Source organism: Geotrypetes seraphini, chromosome 1, assembly GCF_902459505.1.
Source record: "Geotrypetes seraphini chromosome 1, aGeoSer1.1, whole genome shotgun sequence".
Taxonomy (NCBI): domain Eukaryota; kingdom Metazoa; phylum Chordata; class Amphibia; order Gymnophiona; family Dermophiidae; genus Geotrypetes; species Geotrypetes seraphini.
In genome coordinates, this window is record NC_047084.1 from 303,324,998 (window position 1) to 303,337,205 (window position 12,208).

At 44.3% G+C, this 12,208-nt stretch overlaps 1 pseudogene; it reads right to left on the minus strand.

Moving 5' to 3' along the window:
- Positions 1 to 2,543: 2,543 nt before the first annotated feature.
- On the minus strand, positions 2,544 to 10,972 carry LOC117367426 (annotated as a pseudogene).
- Positions 10,973 to 12,208: the final 1,236 nt, after the last annotated feature.

Below are 12,208 nucleotides of genomic sequence, written 5' to 3' on the forward strand. Positions count from 1 at the left end.
GTGCTATACCCACATAACAGTGGTCACTCAGAAAATATGTCACCTTTGTTGAAGCAAAATATACAAAGGTGCTGGATGGAGGGGTCAGGATCAGATGTTTATACAATGTACACAAATTCTCTCAATCTAAATAGCATGTACTGTACATACACAGACATTCCTGGTATATCTTTTTGAAAGACCTTGTGGGGAAATATTTCTATAAAGCAAATAAATGCATATGTTACCTTCAGAAAATAGATGCAATATTTGTGCCTATATGCTTTCCCTGCCCACGAGGGGGTGCTGAAAAGCTCTCAGCCCAACTAAAAAGAGAATGACGTGGATATCGTTCAATCAATAAGCTGAAATAATGTCTAAGCATAGAATTTTGTCTCTGCAAATTGGCACTTAACAAAATAAGATAACACCCTTCTGCTACAGTGGCAAAATAGTGTTCAGAATTTAGGGAGGTGGTTGTTTGGGTCTGAGAACTTTTCAGAAATCCCTTGTATGTGCTCCGTTATAAAATAACTGTCAGAATAGTCCTTCATCTTGAAATAGCTTTTACAGTAAAACCTTGGATTGCAAGTAACTTGGTTTGCAAGCGTTTTGCAAGACAAGCAAAACATTTTATTACATTTTAACTTGATATAAGGGCAATGTCTTGCAATACAAGTACATACAGTATAAACACATGGTTCTTCTCTCTCTGACGCTGCAGGAGTGTAGTGACTGTTCTAAACGAGCGAGGTCTTGCAATGCAAGTACGTATAGTATTTTGTATTAAAGTTTTTGGGTTGTGGAACGAATCGTCTGAGTTTCCATTATTTCTTATGGAGAAATTTGTTCTGATATACGAGTATTTGAGTACCCTGCCGGATTTAGCTGGCAGGGTCATAACATTAGCTGAACTGAGGAAGAGAAGGAAAGGGTATGGTTAGGGGGGGGGAGGGTGGAGGGTGAACTAATAGGAAAGATAGGCGAGGTGTGGGATTGGTGGAAATAGTTGTTAGGAAAGGGAGACAGAGGAATGAAGCATAGGGATTGGTTAACAGGGGTAGAGATTGGAATCTTGAGGTAAAAGGTTTTTGGCGGTTTAATTCATTTTCGGGTTTTGGTAGGAGAGGGTGGATGTGAGGGAGGAGGGGTGGAAGGAGTGTTTCCCGCCCTCCCTCCCTGTGATGGTCTGGGTTAGCTGCTGATTTTGGATAGGGTAAAGGGGTGGGGAGGGAGTGATGTGGTGGGGGGTGGGGCAGTCGCAGCTGAAAAAAGGGAAATGTGCATAAAACATGGGGGATATTGTTTGATGTGGCTGAAAGGGGAATTGAATACATGTGATGGGGGAAATAAAGGAATTACTCATGGGCATCACCGCGATGAGTTGGGGTGTGTGTGACCTGACGAAACCGTGGGTCATGCTATGGGGTAAAGTAGCAAGGAGTTGCCTGAGGGGATGAGCTAGTTTCGTCACCGAATGGCTCGTGGGGGGGGGGGGGAAGAGGGGTTTCTGGTACAGCCGAGTTTACTGTTGTGAAATGTTACCAATATAAGAATTAATTGTTGAAATGTTAAAGTTGGGGGTTCTAATAAAAGCTGCGGCCAAACATTTTCCAGTAAAATAGTGTCTGTGATTTATTAGAGTAAATGTCTTAAGGGTTGACTGAAGATGACGAAATGTGAATGCTAATGTTATGGATTACAAGCATGTTTTCAGAACAAATTATGCTTGTAAACCAAGGTTTTACTGTATACAGTTCCTAATCTGAAGTAGTTTCGATGATGTTTTCCAATATTTTCCATTTGTCAAAGTATCATTCTAGCAGCGGCTTAATGCTGTCTGCTTGTAACCAGTTTTCTCTTTTGTTTTAACACTCCTTGCTGGCTTTTACAAAGCTGCAGTAGAGGTTTTTACCATGGGCTGACGAGGTAAATGCTCCGACGCTCATAGAATTCCTATGAGCGTTGGAGCATTTACCTCATCGGCCCACAGTAGAAACCTCTATCGCGGCTTTGTAAAAGGAACCCTCTATTTTTGTATGTACATTTAAATATTCAAAGAATAACATTTTGAACATGAAATTCAGCAACATAATCCTAAAGTAAAATAATTTTACACCATACAAATTGGGAAAGTAATTAACAGTCCACATAGGAGGGTGAGCCAAGTTTCACATCTAGTCATGCAAAGCTGTCAATTAAGGTCCTCTTTTACTAAGCTGCAATGTCTACCATGGCCTGGGGTGCTAAATGCTCTGACGCTGCTCCGACACTCATAGGAATTCTATGAGCCTCAGAGCATCGTTGGAGCATTAAGCACTCCAGGCCATGGTATAAATCGCTACTACATCTTAGTACAAAAAGGGGGGAGGGGTAAATTAGGAACCAGAAAAAGAGGATAACGGGGTGTTCGAGGGGATCAGCCCAACCAAGACGAGAATATGGTCCAATGAATGATCTCAAACAATGTCAAAACAGACAATTTTGTTTCTGCAAATTGGCACTTAACATCTGTTTTGTTGGGGGTTGTTGTTGTTTTTTTAATCCAAAGTTTATTGCATACTCTATTTTGCTTCCCTCCTCTCTTCATTTTTACATGACTTATTGATATCCATGATTTTTTCACAGATGTATTTGTTGACCTTGGAGAGTCTCTGTGCAATTTCTGTTTCGTCCACAGTGCCTTGTGCTATTCTACCATATAAGCATTCTCTGACAATACTTAATTTGTGAGGTTAAAGTGGTGGTTTGGGAGCTGCGTCTTTCTTCTTTTTGGTTGCAACGCCTGTGACACTTCTGTTATTAAGACCATCTGTTCCCCATATCATTCATTGCTAGATTCTTAAACCTCAAATTTCCTTGTGTCGCTTGTACTTGATGCCATTTCTCGCCATCCATCCAGATTCCACTGCCAAGGTGAACCTTTCCATTTTCTAGAGTATACTTGTCCATTACTGAATGACAGCAGGATAGCAAGATGAAGTATTTGCTTCCTCTTTGAATGTATTCCGTAACTCAGGCTCAAGTTCATGGGACTCTGATTTTACTTTTTCCAGCTCAATGGCAGGACCGCTGCCTAATCTTAACAGCAGTACATCCTGAAGCCTCCTGTTCAGATCTAACTAACTAAACTTAACCTTATATACCAGGTCTTCAACCAAAGGAAGCTCGACGCAGTTAACAATAAATAAAAATAACAGTGGCGTATCTAGGGTATGTGGCACCCGGGGCCCATCATTTTTTGACACCCCCCCCAATGTAAAAAAAAAATTTTTTGTAATGACCATGAAACGGAATAAATGGTCAGAATAGAAACAGGCAGTGAAAATTTTCTTATATTCCAAACATAACATAACATAAATTATGTCTGAATTGTCATGACATCAGAAGTACATATGGAGTAGTTGCAGGTGATGCTTGGGACAGTTCTGATTGTGTTAGTTCGGTTTTATGTGTTTTTTGAATAGAAGGGTTTTTATTTCTTTTTGAAGGTTTTGCAGTCTGTGGTTGATGTCAATTGGTTGTAGAGTTGGGGGTCGAGTGTTGCAGCTCGAATGGCTAGGAGGTTGTCGAACAGTTTTTTTCTTTTGACGTTTTTGGTTGGAGGGTGTGTGAATGGTGCGTGAGTTCTCCTATGTCTGGTTGAGGTGGATTGAATTATTTAGCTGAAGAAATTAGTTACCCCCTCATCCCACACACATTAATTCTCTTCCATTTTTGTTCCCATTATAAAAAACACTGATAAGTTCCCAGAAAAAAAATACATTAAAATAAGAAGTGAAAACAAAGGCCCCTACAGATGAGAACATAACATAAGAATAGCCTAACTGGGTCAGACCAATGGTCCATCATGCCCAGTAGCCCATTCTCATGGTAGCCAATCCAGGACACTAATACCTGGTCAAAACCCAAAGAGTAGCAACATTCCATGCTACCGATCCAGGGCAAGCAGACACTTCCCCCATGTCTTAATAACAGATTATGGACTTTTCCTCCAGGAATTTGTCCAAATCTTTCTTAAAACCAGCTACACTATCTGCTTTTACCATAACTTCTGGCCACTTCATTTTTAAGTTTAGATCTTTCCTTTCAAACAGAGACCTTGCTAGATGTCAAATACAGCACAAGGTAACTTCACATGGACTTAGCTGTGCAGGAAATGTGAATCTCCTCATACACCCACCATATAGTGCAAAAATGTGCAAAGGTCTGTTTTTTTCTTTCGATCACTACATAGCCTAATGCCACACAAGCAGCGCTGTTTCAAACATATTCTGTAGGTCAATGCTAAGGATAACAAAGTTTCCTTCCTTGGACCAGAAGGAGATACTGATAAATCACTGAAAGAGATCCCAAAACAACACCCAAAGACCCACTCAGTGTGTGATCCAGTTGAGTGGAGTGGACTAACTGGGGGGTGGAAATGGGCCCGGAGTTTGCTCAGCAGAATTTCCCAGACCACCTCTTCCTCTCAACACATTGACACGCTGCCACCACCACCACTAGGAACACCTCACTGGGTAGGCCAGCTATGCTATAAACTATATAAAACACATTATTATATTTTCTTATAAAGCACATATTTTAACTGAACTCTCTGACATCCTCAGCCTTTCCATTCACAAAAATAGAAGGAAGAAAAGTTCCCATTTCCTGCTGTCTCATGTCCCCAGCCTATACAATATTTTTTTTCTGTAGACCCTTCAAAAGTCTGACCAAATCCTCGTTTCACTTGCATTATAAAGTACTGAGGATGCCATCTCTCCCCAATCCCAGGTCCTAAAGTCTAAGACAGTAGCGCAAACTAATGCTGCCAGATTCAGGAAAAAAAATTTTGATTCGATTCAGCCTATTGAATTGGTTTTTCAATTCGATTTTCCTGCCCAGTTGGGTGATTTTTTTCAAAACTCCTGGGGTTTTATAGCTTTTTCACCCCCTTTGGCTTCTCCTAATCACACTGGCGCTGTGGTGTAAATAAAATAAAGAAACAAAAAGGACTTTTCCTCTCTCTGTTAAATCCTAGCTCACGTTTGCAGTCCAACACCAGCTCTGGCAGGATACACATTTCAAATCTGACATATTATAATCACAAAACAGAAAATAAAATTAATTTTTCTACCTTTTGTTGTCTGGTTATATTTCAAATCTTGTTGGTCCAAGGCTCTGGTTTTCTTCTGATAACTTGGGGTCTCCTTCTTTCTTCTTTCTGCATGCTAACCATCCATCTGCCAACTCTGTCCTCCCTTTCCATTTCCCTTCCCTCCCCAGGAAGTCTGGTATCTTTCCTTTTTTTCATCTCCCTCCACAGATCCACCTTTTCTTAACTACCCTTTCATCCGGCATCTCTCCCTCCTTCCCCACCACCCGAGTCCACAATCTCTCCCTTTCTTTTCCCAATTACCCTCCTATCCAGTATCTCTATCCCTCCTCCACACCATCCCTTGTGTCCAATTTCTCTCCCTTTCTGTTCCTTCCCTCCCTAAATCCCATGGTCCATCATCTCTCTCCCTCTCCTCTATTTTCAGACCCATTATTTCTTCCTCCCCCCAAAGTTTGGCATATGCACGTCTCTTTGAACACCCCCTTCCCTCCGTGTACTTCTAAACCAGGGTCCCCCCCAAAGGCCTGTCCCCCCTTAAAGGTCTGCCTGTCCCCCCTTGAAGGCCTGCACCCCCCTTGAAGGCCTGTCCCACCTCCTTGAAGGCCTGTCCCCCCCCCTTGTAGGCCTGTCCCCCCCTTGAAGGCCTGCCTGCCTGTTCCCCCCTTGAAGGTCTGCACCCCCCCGAAGGCCTGCACCCCCCCGAAGGCCTGTCCTCCCCCCCTTGTAGGCCTGCCTTCCTGTCCCCCCCTTGAAGGCCTGTCCCCCCCCTTGAAGGTCTGCACCCCCCCGAAGGCCTGCACCCCCCTGAAGGCCTGTCCCCCCTTGAAGGCCTGCACCCCCTTGAAGGTCTGCACCCACCCGAAGGCCTGCACCCCCCTTGAAGGTCTGTCCCACCCCCATGTAGGCCTGTCCCCCCCTTGAAGGCCTGCACCCCCCTTGAAGGCCTGCACCCCCCCGAAGGCCTGCACCCCCCCGAAGGCCTGTTCCCCCCTTGAAGGCCTGTCCCACCCCCTTGTAGGCCTGTCCCACCCCCTTGTAGACCTGTCCCCCCCTTGAAGGCCTGCCTGCCCCCCCTTGAAGGCCTGTCCCTCCCCCTTGAAGGTCTGCCCCCCCCCCCAAAGGCCTGTCCCCCCCTTGAAGGCCTGCCTGTCCCCCCCCCCCTTGAAGGCCTGTCCCCCCTTGAAGGCCTTCCTGCCTGTCTGTCACCCCCCTCCTCCTTGAAAGCCTGCCTGCCTGCCCGCCCGCCCCACCCCGAAGGACCGCTCGCCCCCTGGCCTCCCCGCACCACTATGAAACAGCACTACCTATGCTCCCGGCCTTGCCGTTCAGTCCCCCCACCACCACCCCCGAAGGACCGCTCGCCCCACTGACCTTCCTGCACCACCTATGAAGCAGCCGCAGCAGGATCCCGACGTCAGCGATCTCTGCGCTGCTTAGGCGCTGCTTTCTGCGCCGCGTTCCCGCCCCTCCTCTGATGTCAGAGGAGGGGCGGGACCGCGGCGCAGGAAACAGCGCCCAAGCAGCTCAGGTATTGCTGAAGTCGCGATCCTGCTGCGGGCTGTTTCACAGGTGGTGCAGGAAGGTCAGTGGGACGAGAGGTCCTTCGGGGGTGGTGGGGGGGAATGAACGGCAAGGTCGGGAACACCCCCTCATGGCTGGCACCTGGGGCGGACCGCCCCTCCCGCCCCCCCCCTTAGTACGCCACTGAAAAATAAATTAATAAATTAAAATACTAGAGTTAGTTTTCAAAATGTTTAGTGAATAAAAAAGTTTTTAGAAGTTTACGGAAGAGTTGGAAGGAACTGGGACATCTCAAAATTAGTGGAAGTTAATTCCATAGTTGGGGAAATTTAAACGCCAGAGAGCTGCTAAAATTCTTAACTCCTTGAATTCCTTTCCTAGTAGGAAGAGAAAGTTTAAATCGATGAATGCCTCTCGCATATGAAAATCTATAAACATTCCATAGCAGAGGAACAAGAGGAGCAAAGATACCATGTAAAATCTTAAAAACAATACATAAACACTTAAACTGAATTCTAAAATAAACCAGGAGCCAATGGAGAGAGAAAAGCAAAGGAGTCACATGGTCAAATTTGCTCTTTCCATAGATCAACTTCACAGCGGTATTCTGAATCAATTGTAGTCTTTGAAGGCAGTTCTTAGTGATGCCAAGATAAATGGTCTCTGAGATCTTTAACCTCTGACACTAGAATCCCATACTCTTACTTTTTTTCACTTGCTGTACCAGTTGCCTTCATGTTCTTTCAAGTTCTTGTTGGTTTGGGTTTTTTTTAATAGCAAAACAATAACTATTGCCTATTTTTTCTTCATTGTGGACTTTCACCACTGTTACCTGAACTGGCTAAAGGAGAACAGAGTTATGAGACTGATTCCCTAAATCCTTGGAAATACAAGGGGCCGCTGAAAAGTTCTCAGTCCAACTGAGAGGAGAATGATGTGGAGCCATGAAACTTACAAGTTATTTTACACTTTTCTTGACACTTCATTTCATTTCACATCATTGAAACAAAAATGGTTAAGAAAAGTGTAGAATAACTTGTAGGTTTCATGGCTCCACATCATTCTCTTCCTGGCTGGGCTGAGAACTTTTCAGCTGCCCCTTGTATATCCAGGAATTATTTTCACTTATTTGTTCTCAATAAAACAAACCCTTAGTTTTCCTAATTTGCAATATTTATGCAAATCTATTACTAGCACATTTTCTAAGGTTATGCAACAGAATTAAAATTTTTCTTACCTCTACAATGTTTCTTGGAGGAAGGAAAGCCGAGCTTAGATATAGAAAGACTTCTGCATATGTTTTGTATATTTGCTTAGATTTGTATGCATTATCTACTGTATAATGTATCGTTTTATATACTTCTCTGTTCTACTCCCATGGAATGATGTCAGACTCTTGAGTGGGAGGTGGGAAGCCCCCTTATGAGAAATGTCCTCAGAGATGGTATGAGTTTGAAGAGATAAATGCGAAAAATAACCACTGCCAATCTATGGTTTGGGGACTGAAGGACATGGTGTGGAATGACAAACCACAAAAACCAAGTCTTAAAATAAAACTCACTGTGTTTCACTCTAGTTCCTCAAAAGTAAGGGCAAGTGGTAGAAACTAATGTCCTACTGTGGAACTCGGCTGTGCTGAACATAGCTATAGTGAAGTTTTTTGAAGTTTCCTTCCATTACATATTAAATGGAGGGGAACCCCTGTTTGACTGAGCATTAGGTGGACAGAAAAGGCACTTTTTTTCCAATGGAAATATTTCTGCAAGAGATTGATATTCAGCAAAGTGGTGACATATCCTCTTAACTTTATATAGATTTTCAGCTGAGTTATTCATGTAAGTCATATTTAGCCTAAATTTAGCCAAATGCCAGGTTTCAGTTATGTAAATCCTTGCACCCAAAGTTGGGCAACATGGCTTCTGCCATGTTAGTAAGATTACACTAGAACCAGAAATGTCCTTTTATAGTGAATTTTACAGCAAAAATATAGCGCTGCTAGTGTGGGAGAGAGATAAAAAGGATGCTGCCTGTGTGGACTACTGGGGAAGGAAAAAAATTGCGTTTTTTGGAATCAGGTATGAAGAAGGGTATGGTGATTGTAGATGTGTGAGGGGGGGTCGAGATGGTTGAAAGAGATAGCACTGGATATGGAGGTGGAGGGAGAGGGATGGGTTGGTTTGTGTGATGGGGAAGGATCAGAAAGAGGTAGCAGTGGCAATTGGGTGAGAGAGGCAGGTAGTGTTTATTGGGGGGAAGAGTTGGCTGTATATTTGTGTGGGGGGGTAGAAATAAGAAAGACATTCGGGCTGTAGGTGTATGTTTGGGGTAGAAAGAAGTGACAATAGGCATTTGGGAAATAAGCAAAGAGGGGAGGGACAGCCTGGGCATGTGCAATGGGATGGCAGGGGAAGAAAAAAAAGGACATTTTGCCTGTAGGTGTGTGAGGGAGGGGTCAGAATAGAGTTACATCTGGAATTCCTCGGACATGTTCTCCTTTTGAGGATATGTCCGGGGGTCTGGACAGCTTTTCAAACCCAGCACTTTGTCCAGGTTATGAAAAGCCTCCTCAAATCGCGTCGGGCAGGGAGGAAGTGGACTTCCTCTCGGCCTGACATGATCATGTAGCGGGGGGTGAGGCTAGGGTGGGACTGCGAAGATGGGCAAAACTGGGCGGGCCTGGGGGTCGAGTCTAGGGGGTCCAGATTTTCCAATTGGATAATCTGGCAACCCTAGCTCAGAAAGAAGTAGCAGTGTGCATGGTGGGAGGAGAGACAACAGAGAGGGACAGATTGGCCATGTTGAATTGAGGGGAGGCAAAATTGTTGTATGTGCATGTGAGGATAAGGGCAGAAAGAGGTAGATTTGATCTAGGTCCTGAGAGACTTTTCTGTCACTTTGTATTACTTCACCATATACCCAAGAATAAGAGAATTTATGTTAATGCTAGCAAGATTACACTAGAATCAGTTTACCATGCCTAAGCTCTGTCTCTAACCACACCTACTTTTCAGGTAGGCATCATTAGGCATCGAAGGGTGCCTCGACTTAGACATCACTAGGCATCATGTGGATATCCACGTGTAACACTAATTAACAATTAAAATAATTTTTTTCTAAATCGGTTTTTAATAATGTGGTCAATTACCAAGCCAATTAACCAATTTAAAAAAAAATTAAGTTATGTGTGGATTTAGGTTAGACATTGCTAGGAATCCTCAATGAGGGCACCGTTTGTAAAATCAGATCCAGCGTGATGAAATATTTTCTCTAGCTTATTTTAAATTTACTACTTAGTAGCTTTATTGCATGCCCTCCAGTCCTAATATTTTTATTTATTTATTCAATTTTCTATACCGTTCTCCCAAGAGAGCTCAGAACGGTTTATATGAATTTATTCAGGTACTCAAGCATTTTTCCCTGTCTGTCCTGTCGGGCTCACAATCAATCTAATGTACCTGGGGCAATGGGGATATTAAGTTACTTGCCTAGGATCACAAGGAGCAACGTGGGTTTGAACCCATAACCCCAGGGTGCTGAGGCTATAGCTTTAACCACTGCACCACACTCAATTCAGTATTTTATAGACCTCTATCATATCTCCCCTGAATCCAGTGGTGTAGTACGGAGGGTGGGGGGCGGACCTCCCCTGGTGCCCTCTGACATCACTTCCAGGTTCCACGCCTAGGAAATGATGTCATAGGGAGAGCTGACGCCAACGTGGGCAGCAAGTTGGTGATACTACTCGTGCCTGGGAAGATAAAAGGGGTACAGGGTAGGGAAGGAGTTTGTAAGCGCAGCGGGGGGTGGGGAAGGAATGCCACTGATGCAGGTGCCTGTCACCCTTGCTACACCACTGCCCAAGTCATCTTGTCTCCAAGCTGAAGAGCCCTAACTGCTTTAGCCTTTCCTCTTAGGAAGTCAACCCATTCCCTTTATCATTTTTATCACCTTCTCTGCACCTTTCTGTTAATTCCACTCTTTGGGCACACTACTTCAGCACAAAGACACTGCTAGCAGCACTGCTAAAATAATTGGCTGAATAGGAAGTCTGCTTATATCAGTGGTGAAATGACTATATTCCAGGGCTAGGGTCTAGTAGTTGCCTCCAAATATGATCAGCAATCAGGTAACATCAGCCGTCATGTGACCACCTTCCAAGATCAGGCTAGGAGGTAGTACTGGCCTCAAAATGTAACCAGCAGTGGCATAGCTGGGACTCAGTGGGACTGGACAGGAGGACTAAGATGGGCCAAGAGCCCCGGCCTGCTTCTCTCCCCTGATTACCCGCCTGTTGGGTCCTCCAGATGCTACAGTGGCATAGACAGCACCAAAGCTTCTTCTCTGCCTGGCAGCGACTTTGCTCCACGGCATCCTGCCCACAGGAAGTTGCATCAGAGTATGTTTATGTTTATTAAGATTTGATATACTGCTCCCACATTTTACTGACCTAAGAGGTTTACAATGTAACAATTGAATAATGAAAGGAACTCCATTGAACATATTCAGATAGGAAAGATAGAGACGATATGTACAACCCAACAAGTATTCAGTGAGGATAAAACAAAGATTACCGTAAAAACAAAAATAAAATAATAATTAATAATTAAGAGTGGTGGGGTGCAGCAGTGGAAAGGCGCCGCTGGCCAGAGGCAGCCTTTAGTACTGCCTCTGCTGCTATTGTATCTGGAGGACCTGGGGAGGGGGAAACAGCTAGGTGTAGGGGGTGGGGGAGGGGGGAGTTTCAAACTCAGGTACAAAGAAGGGAGGGTTCATCTACAGTCAGCCCTTACTATTGGGTACCCTTGGGCATTTTGCTGACATGGCACGGTAGGGGAGAGGAGCCAGCGACCCCATGAAGATGGCTTTCAGGGCAGTCCATCCCCCCCACCACCATCACCATGCCACTAATCACACAGTAAAATCCTGTGTTATGATGTAGTTACTGCCTATTTTACCACGATTTATTAAAAGGATCCCTAAGTTTATACCTGAGACAGTGTTCTACACAGACATCTAATAAATAAACTGAGTGCCCTTGGGATGGGTCAACAACTGGTTGAGTGGAAGATGACAGAGTGTAGTGATCAATGGAGATAGTTCTGAGGAAAGGGATGTTACCAGTGGAGTGCCTCAAAGTTCTGTTCTTAGGCATGTTCTTTTTAACATTTTTATAAACAATATTGCTGTGGGGCTGTCGGGTAAGATTTGCCTCTTTGTGGATGATACCAAAATCTGCAATAGAGTAGATACCCCAAATGCTATGAATAACATGAAGAAAGACATGGCGAAGCTTGAAGAATGGTCTGAAATTTGGCAGCTACTGTTTAGGGGGTGAAGAGCTTATGTGCACGACAGAAGAGCGGGACTTGGGTGTGATTGTATGTGATGATCTTAAGGAGGCCAAACAGGTTGAAAATATGACGACGAAAGCTAGAATGATGCTAGGGTGCATAAGAAGAGGACATTATGTTTGGGAAGATCGAAGGAGCCAGACTAAGAGGGTGACCTGCAATCAGATGGCTGGACATATTTAAAACAACCCTGGGAATGATGCTGGAGAACCTGAACGGACCAGCACAAAATCACTCTCTTTTTAGATCTATAATT